The following is a 10,413-nucleotide window of genomic DNA, read 5'->3' on the forward strand; positions in this document are numbered from 1 at the left end:
CCACCTTGGGCGATTCCCCTAAACATCTGACCAACACTGTTCCCCCTTCGAGTCATATATCAATTCGCTCTCGCCCTACCATAAGCTTGCCGTCCCGGTTAGCTCAGTTGGTAGAGCAGCTGCTCCGTTGAAGCCGTGGTCTCGGGTTCAAACCTCGAATCCTAGACCAGTATGAAGTTTTCTTTAACTGCGAAGTTTCTGAGAAAGCTGTGTAGCTTTTCTTTGTAGCCGTATGGCTGCGTTTGGGTGAATGCCAGTGAGTAACTACTCCCTCATTACAAGTCTAATCCACCTTGGGCGATTCCCCTAAACATCTGACCAACACTGTTCCCCCTTCGAGTCATATATCAATTCGCTCTCGCCCTACCATAAGCTTGCCGTCCCGGTTAGCTCAGTTGGTAGAGCAGCTGCTCCGTTGAAGCCGTGGTCTCGGGTTCAAACCTCGAATCCTAGACCAGTATGAAGTTTTCTTTAACAGCGAAGTTTCTGAGAAAGCTGTGTAGCTTTTCTTTGTAGCCGTATGGCTGCGTTTGGGTGAATGCCAGTGAGTAACTACTCCCTCATTACAAGTCTAATCCACCTTGGGCGATTCCCCCAAACATCTGACCAACACTGTTCCCCCTTCGAGTCATATATCAATTCGCTCTCGCCCTACCATAAGCTTGCCGTCCCGGTTAGCTCAGTTGGTAGAGCAGCTGCTCCGTTGAAGCCGTGGTCTCGGGTTCAAAGCTCGAATCCTAGACCAGTATGAAGTTTTCTTTAACTGCGAAGTTTCTGAGAAAGCTGTGTAGCTTTTCTTTGTAGCCGTATGGCTGCGTTTGGGTGAATGCCAGTGAGTAATTACTCCCTCATTAAAAATCTACTCCACCTTGGGCGATTCCCCTAAGCATTTGACAAACACTCTTCCCCCTTCGAGTCATATATCAATTCGCTCTCGCCCTACCATAAGCTTGCCGTCCCGGTTAGCTCAGTTGGTAGAGCAGCTGCTCCGTTGAAGCCGTGGTCTCGGGTTCAAACCTCGAATCCTAGACCAGTATGAAATTTTCTTTAACTGCGAAGTTTCTGAGAAAGCTGTGTAGCTTTTCTTTGTAGCCGTATGGCTGCGTTTGGGTGAATGCCAGTGAGTAACTACTCCCTCATTACAAGTCTAATCCACCTTGGGCGATTCCCTTAACCATCTGACCAAGACTGTTCCCCCTTCGAGTCATATATCAATTCGCTCTCGCCCTACCATAAGCTTGCCGTCCCGGTTAGCTCAGTTGGTAGAGCAGCTGCTCCGTTGAAGCCGTGGTCTCGGGTTCAAACCTCGAATCCTATACCAGTATGAAGTTTTCTTTAACTGCGAAGTTTCTGAGAAAGCTGTGTAGCTTTTCTTTGTAGCCGTATGGCTGCGTTTGGGTGAGTGCCAGTGAGTAATTACTCCCTCATTACAAATTTACTCCACCTTGGGCGATTCCCCTAAGCATTTGACCAACCCTGTTCCCCCTTCGAGTCATATATCAATTCGCTCTCGCCCTACCATAAGCTTGCCGTCCCGGTTAGCTCAGTTGGTAGAGCAGCTGCTCCGTTGAAGCCGTGGTCTCGGGTTCAAACCTCGAATCCTAGACCAGTATGAAATTTTCTTTAACTGCGAAGTTTCTGAGAAAGCTGTGTAGCTTTTCTTTGTAGCCGTATGGCTGCGTTTGGGTGAATGCCAGTGAGTAATTACTCCCTCATTACAAATCTACTCCACCTTGGGCGATTCCCCTAAACATTTGACCAACACTCTTCCTCCTTCTAGTTATATATTGACACTGTGCATTCCGTATTTTCGCTTAGCGCTGACCTGAAGCACGCGCCGTCTCGAAGAAGAGGAAGCGGGGGTGTCAAGGATCTTGAGCTGCTTGAGCTGTGGTGCAGACGTTCGTCGGATCCTGCGCTTCTGTGTTCAGTGATCACCGCATTCACGCGTGACATTTTGGTGGAGGTGCTGGGTATCGATCCCAGTAACTACGACGACGACATCACCTAAATTCGATCAGTGCAACGAGCCTTGCTGACAAACAATACGCCGACCCAGAACTTCGGGACCTCATTGAGTTTCTTAACGGGACCCGCCCGACTGTCCCGAAGGGTTTCAAGCGCTCGGTAGCGTCTCTCTGCGTTCGCCATGGAGTCCTCGTAAAGAAAAATTTCGCCGCAAACAATCAGCAATACCTTATTGTTATACCCACGAGCCTAAGGGACGAAATCCTTCAAGCTTCACACGATGAACCGACTTCTGGACATTTGGGTGTAGCCCGCACGCTTGGAAGAATCAAAGAGAAGTATTACTGGCCCCGCCTTCAGTCGGACGTTGCACACTACGTCAGAACGTGCCGAGGCTGTCAGCGTCGCAAAGTGCCCTCAACAAAACCTGCTGGATTCTTGAAGCCTATAGCACCACCATCGCGGTCTTTCCAGCAGATCGGGATGGACATGCTGAGCCCATTCCCTCTTTCTCATTCGGGAAACAAGTTGGTCATCGTGGCAACTGACTATCTGACCCGATACGCATAAACATCAGCTCTGCCAAGTGCCACAGCCCTTGACGTAGCAAAACTATTCATCCATCAGATCGTTTTGCGTCACGGTGCCCTGGAGACCCTAATCACCGACAGTGGTACAGCTTTCATGGCTGACCTTCTAGAGCAGATTTTACTCCACAGTCATACAGACCACCGAAGGACGACATCCTACCACCCTCAGACAAACGGTTTAACGGAACGCCTAAACAAAACGCTAGGTGACATGCTCTCCATGTATGTCGACGTTCAGCACAAAAGTTGGGACGAAGTGCTCCCATACGTCACCTTCGCATACAATATGACCGTACAGGAAACGACAAACATGCCACCGTTCCGTCTCGTTTACGGCCACGGCGTTACCACGATGCTAGACGCCATGTTACCGCATGTGGACGACATCGATCCGAATGCGGATCTTCACACCTTCCTGCACCTCGCTGAAGAGGCTCGTCAGCTGGCCAGGGTGAGGATTCTCGACCAACAATGCCGAGTTGCCCAACACTATAACCTCCGACGCCGTGATGCTCGGTGCTCATCAGGAGACCGTGTGTGGGTCTGGTTCCCCATTCGCGGACGCGGACTTAGCGAAAACCTCCTCTGCCGGTATTTTGGACCTTACAAAGTCATCAGGCCACTTGGAGACCTGAACTATGAGGTCGTTCCTGACGGCTTTCAGAAGACTCGGCACTCCCAGCACCCTGAGGTGGTACACGTTGTCCGCCTCAAGCCTTACTACGAGCGGTAGCGCTAGAGCTGGACTTACGGCCGCACAACACGTGAACTTCCCTTGGTGAAGTTTTTTTTTCAACACACCGGCTACGCATCGGGACGATGCTCTTTTTTTTTTCCGGGGGCCAGTGACACAGTGCATTCCGCATTTTCGCTTAGCGCTGACCTGAAGCACGCGCCGTCTCGAAGAAGAGGAAGCGGGGATGTCAGCGATCTAGAGCTGTGGTGCAGACGTTCGTCGCATCCTGCGTTCATGTGTTCAGTGATCACCGCATTCACGCGTGACAATATCAATTCACTCTCGCCCCACCATAAGCTTGCCGTCCCGGTTAGCTCAGTTGGTAGAGCAGCTGCTCCGTTGAAGCCGTGGTCTCGGGTTTAAACCTCGAATCCTAGACCAGTATGAAGTTTTCTTTAACTGCGAAGTTTCTGAGAAAGCTGTACAGCTTTCCTTTCTAGCCGTATGGCGGCGTTTGGGTGGATGCCAATGAGTAATTACTCGCTTATTGCATATTTTTATTCACGAAACGCTGTCCTCGCTTCCTCCACGGAGCTGAACTCGGTCATAGTCTGCATATCCTACCCCATTAGAGAGTGCGCTAGTGGACGACACACTCTCGCTTTACTTCTTTTCAGAGCAATTCGTGTTCAGAGCTAACACAGAAGTACCACAGAGAACTTTAAACGTGGCGATGTGTTAAAGATGGTTATATTCATGCCGGGACCAGCTTCTCGGTTTATTTTCATTATGCAGCTACAGTATCAATCAACACAGTCATCACTGGTACAAGTGTCTGGATTCCTTATTTGCAGGATAGCTGGGATCAATGGTCATATTAGTCAGGATATGTATTAGCTCATCATCACCAACAAGTAACACAATTCACAGTGGCAGAAAAACATAATCCATTACCATATTACGACTTCCCGAATTAAAAATAATTACTACTATGTTTTATTTCATTTGGAACTTGTTTCTAGATTCAAGATCCAAGCCGCAGAAATGATCTTTTTTATAAGCATTTTCGCAATTTGGAGTCATAAAGCTGCTTGTTGTGCAGCGGTGCGTGATACGTGTTGTGAGCATACAATGTTAGGCAGGGATTTTCTAATATTGCCGCAAAAGAAAGACACCATTGGCACATTTTTATTTGAAAACAATACATCATGAAGAAACGTTTTTAAAGTTAATAGGGAGGCTACTTAATAATAGTAGCTACCATGGGAGATGATCAAAACTTTCTTTTTTTAATTTTTAAGTAGGGCGGACAGGCATTGCCCCAAGATTTAACATTACAACAGGTGACGATGAAAAAAAAAACTAAATATATTTTTCTTAGAGCTACTATGAAAATATTCTTGCTATTTTATTCTTTCGAAATAGACATGGTTGACAACTTCTAGCCGCCAGATTAGATGCGTGCATATCAGTAAATCTCTTCATGAAGGATTCTTCCTTAGTTATTTACATAATTTATTTTCGGCAGCCTGCTTGGCAAGCAAAAGAAAGCATAGATTGTTAAATTAAAATTAAGAGCTAGCATTACACAAACTAACAAATCAGAGACAGATTTCAATCCTTTGTCAGGAATTTTATTATCTTCGTGTTATTTACTCACACAGATTGTGGCACTCTCGTCAGTATACTCAAACTGTGAAAATTCATTCAGTTCTTTTCTGAAGGCATATACTGAAATTGAGAGCAGTATAAGCCCAACGCCCAACCGCTGAAGCGCGCTGGCAACAACCACGCTGTTTTCTGCGAAACAAAAAAAAAGTATATTTCTAACTTGCGTAAGAAGTTATTGCGGTTGTTGTGGTTAAGTAGCATACGCTATATGGCGTACCGCTCTGCCATTTTTTACGTCATAAAATTGGCTATTCTTGCTCTCTCGCCTCTGAATGGAATAATAATAATAATTGGTTTTGGGGGGAAAGGAAATGGCGCAGTATCTGTCTCATATATCGTTGGACACCTGAACCGCGCCGTAAGGGAAGGGTAAAGGAGGGAGTGAAAGAAGAAAGGAAGAGAGGTGCCGTAGTGGAGGGCTCCGGAATAATTTCGACCACCTGGGGATTTTTAACGTGCACTGACATCGCACAGCACACGGGCGCCTTAGCATTTTTCCTCCATAAAAACGCAGCCGCCGCGGTCTCTCAATGGGCTGCAAAACAGGTTTTCCTGCTGAGAAAATTTAAGCAGATACAGATATATTTCGCCGCGCCAATATATTCAAACGTGTGAACAGTATGACGATACTGAGACTAAACGTACCGCCTGACCGCTTCTCAGTAGAACGCGGCATGGACTAGGCCCAGTGGTCCCCGTAACAAGAATAATGATATTCTCGGTGTTAACATTTCAAAATAGCAGGCAGAGGAAATGCCTGTATTTCGTTTTCTTTCTTCTCTTTCTGTGTAAATGCCTCGTTTTCTGCTAAATTACCTTCTTTTCTAATAATGCGAGCTACCGAATCGGTATAGCTCAACTAGATCAAGTACGCTTAGTGCCTTTAGAATTCTCTCCAGTATGGTGGTTTCTGCGAGTCTTCAAAACAGAGTACATGCTCTGCACTGGATTCACATTACTGTACTTTTGAGCGCCGAAGATATGTACACCGATAAGTATACTTAATGTTACTTTTATTGCGCTCCCCATTTTGAAGAGCGTTAGCTCTTACTACTTGCATTCGAACGTTTCTTATCCGTCCGTGATTTCAAGATGGTGGCTGGTCATGAGATGAAATTGCTGCTGCGAAGGGCAAAATCTGAACCCCATCACGTGACCGTGCCCGCACTCGTTGGACCGGTGCGGCGGCCGGTATACCCCCGATGCTGGTGTACCGCTATATCTGTACCATCTCAGCGGGTGCCGAGGCTGGTGCCCCATGGGGTCGCAATTCGTGGCAAAATTGTGGTTCCATGTTTGGCGCATAGGGTTCGGTGTCGTGGCAAACAAATCGCCACTATTCGGCACACAACGCTGTTAGTCGCGTTGAAGCCTGGTGCGTGGGAAAGGTACCGACGACCTTTAGTCCTCAAAACCGTAATGGGGGGAGGGGGGCGACCTTCGGAGGGTCCTGAGGGGCGAATAATTCGTCTAAGAGGGATGCAGGTGGTACTAAACGAATCGTCGTATTGTGATGTACACCTTTGTGTCCGCATTTGTCGAATACATTCGTTTATTTTTTTATCTTCGCACAAGCGTGCTGTGAAGGTCAGCATGAAAACTATGAATGAAATATGAAATATGAAAGATAATTCCGTTATGACGGGCTTTGTTCAGAAGCACAGTAAAGGGAATGTATGAGTGATACAGATTTGTAGGGCCACATGTGTGTTGTAAAGTACGTAGGACACACGTTTCCACCATAATGCGCACCAGAGCCATAGCGGTTCATAACAAGGATAAGGGACCCGTAACAGGCATGTATCGCTCATCAGACGCATGACGTCATGCAGCACCAGAAGGATCCTCATGGCCGCTTTTGCGTCATAAGGAGCATGACGACCACAAACGTTTGTGCACGATCGTTACAAATTTGGTAGTAGAATAACGCCAAAGAGATTCCATATATCTTCTGTGACGCGAATACTAAGCCATTGTTGACTACTTTGTAATGCTAACACATCTCCTTTGAGCCTATGGGCATTAGAATTGTGATCAGCGGCATACCTCTTGTAACAATAAAACAGTTAGCTATTGTATACTTTTTATGTTATACATATCCAGGCGAGTGCAATTGTGTCTGAGGTGCAGTCATTGAAGAATGTGCTTAGCTTATATGGCTTCAGACTGATACTGCATTTGCTAGTATAGAATATTGGAGCGGTTAACGCCGGTTTTAATCCCAATGTTTTTTTAAAAAAACAAGCCACAGGTGATAAATGTTACAAGCTTTGTTTCTAAAAGTAACAGCATAACGATATAGAATGGCGATATACTTGGTTTATTATCAGCGTGGGTAAATTGTGGCAAGTATTAATACCGGCCTTAAAGTCCAAAACGAAATCTTCTGGTTGCAAAACTATTCCTTCATTATCACTAATGCAGGCCAAGACATGGCATGAAAGTTCTTTAATATTGCAGCCGACAAAGAATCAACAATTGACGAATAAAAATGTCATCCAGCGAAAACATCATCACTCAGTGTCACTGGTCAGTATAGGGCTCGCATAATGATGCTTGCATCTCAGTAGTTAAAATTTCTAAAGCCATGTTTTTACTAGTACATTACTGGATTTGTAAATAATTAATCCCAGGAAATTATAACACGTAATTAATTTGGCGGACACGGCACCTACTGGGTTAAAGACTTTAACCCAACGATGAACCAGTTTCGCATGGCGAGAATGTTCAGTACTTTTGAACCATTTGTATTCCTGTGTCCTTAACAGTACTTTGTGATCTGAAATACCACATTTTCGCAGCTGTGGTTATATAACTATAATTAATGTTCTAGTTAGCCAAGAAGGTACATCAGAAATTTCTGATATCCTATAATCATTTTCAGCCTGTCTCTGGCATCGACAGCATTACCGGAAAGTTCATAAAAATCCCGAAAGAACCGTGGCGCTGCATGAGTAGACTTAAGAGTCTTCATCACCCTCTTGAAGCACCACTAGGTGATGTAAATATCTTTATGAATTTCGAGCTACCAAGCAGCGCTGTAGTTTCCCCTCAAGACTTGAAAGATGGCTTTCAATAAGAATGGGAGAAACAAAAGAACTGATGAGCACTCCATCTTTCTTCAGCTTGAGCTCCCTATTCCGCAGCCCTATAGTGAAGGTGAATTGCAACAGAAATAAATTCAGAAACCCATCAACGCACAAACGAAATTCATTTTCAAATACTACGGGACCATACTACGGAATGAAGTCTTCGATGAAATCGAATAGTTTTAATGCGGCAGACAATATTGCACGTATTTCACACCCAAAAAATAATTACACATTTTCTTTGAAAGCTCTTAAATGAGTTGAAAACTTGCTCTCACCGTCGTATGTAAAAAGGATCATTAACCGACATAACTTCCATTTTTCTTTGTTAAAGAGTTCCTACTTTCTGCAGTCAGCCACGCTTTGAGACATAGTCTTTCAAAGACAAAGTCTTTCAAAGAAAAAAACATTCCTAGGTCATGTTGATCACGTTTACTAATTGCTCTTACCAGGCAGCTTGCTTTGAGCCACGTGAACAACTCTGTAGCTTGCGCATTTGCTTTCTGTAGGGACACATCGTAATGCCGACTAAAAACTGCACCAACTGCTTAATACAACTTTTGGCGATACAGCTCTATCGCAATCATGGCGAAACCTCGTGCTAGATCTGATGGAAAGATACGCAAACTGTGACCTTTCAGAAGCTAGACAGCTCTTCTCACTAGTACAGGACTGACGGGGAGCTTCCCCTTCGAGCTTCCCCTTCGCCACTCTGAATAAAAATCGCGCACAGACCTTTCGATGGCTGATGTACTGAAGGCGGCCTTCAAACAGTGCCTTAACGCCATTGTCAAGTGCTTGACTCATTTGGCGCCTTCCCTTCGTCCATCAGATTTGCAAACCGGCTGTGCAAGTTTTTGCGAAAAGAGTGGGAGAGGCATGGCTACCTCCATATGCTCAAGTGCTGCCAAACTGCAGAATCATTGGCTCTCTAAAATCAGATACCAACCGACTCTGGTGCCGAAGTGTGCGCTCTTGGCAACGTCGTTATTCAGGACGTGTTTCAGTGCACTTTGCAATGGAAACCCAAGCACCCGTGCACCTGAAAAAGCCTCGTTCTGGACGTCTTTCCACTGGACCAGCTACATTGGACTGGACGTGCTTTCCGAGTTGAAGCTTCCCAGCACCTCCTTTCGGTGAAACGAATTGTAGGGTTTTAAGGTTTTTCAAAGGCCACAGCTTGTCGATTATTCTGTCAGAGAAAAAAGGAGTCCTCGAAGTGCTTCCCATTGATATGACCCTCCAGACGGGGTATCAAAGAGATGAAAAAGTTTTTATCGTTACTAGAGCGTCTTCCTCCAGAAAGTATAAACGCAACCGAAGATGTGTACGCAGAAGAAGCTGCCTAGTGACGCGCAAGTAGCGAAGAAGTCCCATACACTTGGCCTGGAATTGTTTTTTCTGTGAAGATCCACAAGTGTGCCGCGCAACTCTGCGTCATTACCCTATCATGACTGATGGCACAAAGAGGCAAGGCCGCTTGAGGAAACAAAAGCAAAAACCTCTGTCTCTCGGTAACCCTTTTTCATACGACATTCGGAGCAGGTCATCTATTTATGAAACAGGTCTCGAAAAGTACGGGAAAAATTATTTATGCACAAGGAGGTCCCCCCGGCAGTCCTGAACTATGAGACCTCCTTCTGTACTGATTTTATTTTAATCACTAATACTGTGTGCGTTACTCCATAAACTTGAAACTTGAAACATGTGAAACATATGTACTCCGCAGCATCAACACCTATGAGATCCCATCGAAAACGACATCCTCGAGTATGGCGCAGTAGCGTTTCAGAATGAGCATGGTTTGTCGGTTGATGTGTTCCTGAATTTATTGTCCTCGTGTCTCAGCTCATCTTTTTATGGACTGGTACAGGAAGCTCAAGCTGCACAAGGATGTAGCTAACAATCGATTCCTGTATAACGCTCACACTTAGCGACCTCGATTTTGCAAGCTTTGACAGGAAACTAGAATGTCGTTTGGAGAGTTGGAAGGTGATAAAATATTCAGCAAACCTTGTGGTGCTTCTACAGGATGATGAAGTTTTGATACCCGCGAAAATGTTTTTAACCTTTGTAAAGTCTTTTTTTTTTGAACAGTGGATGGTTAACCGTTAGTTTCAAATAGACGGCACCATTCGATATAACATACAACTTGCCTTTCGAAGACAGTGTACTGCATGTTAAACACAAGAGGTAACAAGCTCCTCTTACATTCTTCCTCGAAGCATGCCGATTTGAACTTAAGGGTCAAGGAAATGTATCTTTATAATGCCATAAATAACTCTCCTGCCTGTTTAATGAAGTAAAGTTTTCACAAGTAGGTTTTTGCTGTCATGAACGACAAGCACAAGCGTGTCAAAGAAACAAAAAAAGTAGAAAGAAAAGGAAGGGAACCAGACCTGGGAGAGCGCTTAAGCAA

Source organism: Amblyomma americanum, chromosome 8 (genome assembly GCF_052857255.1).
Source record: "Amblyomma americanum isolate KBUSLIRL-KWMA chromosome 8, ASM5285725v1, whole genome shotgun sequence".
NCBI classification, from domain to species: domain Eukaryota; kingdom Metazoa; phylum Arthropoda; class Arachnida; order Ixodida; family Ixodidae; genus Amblyomma; species Amblyomma americanum.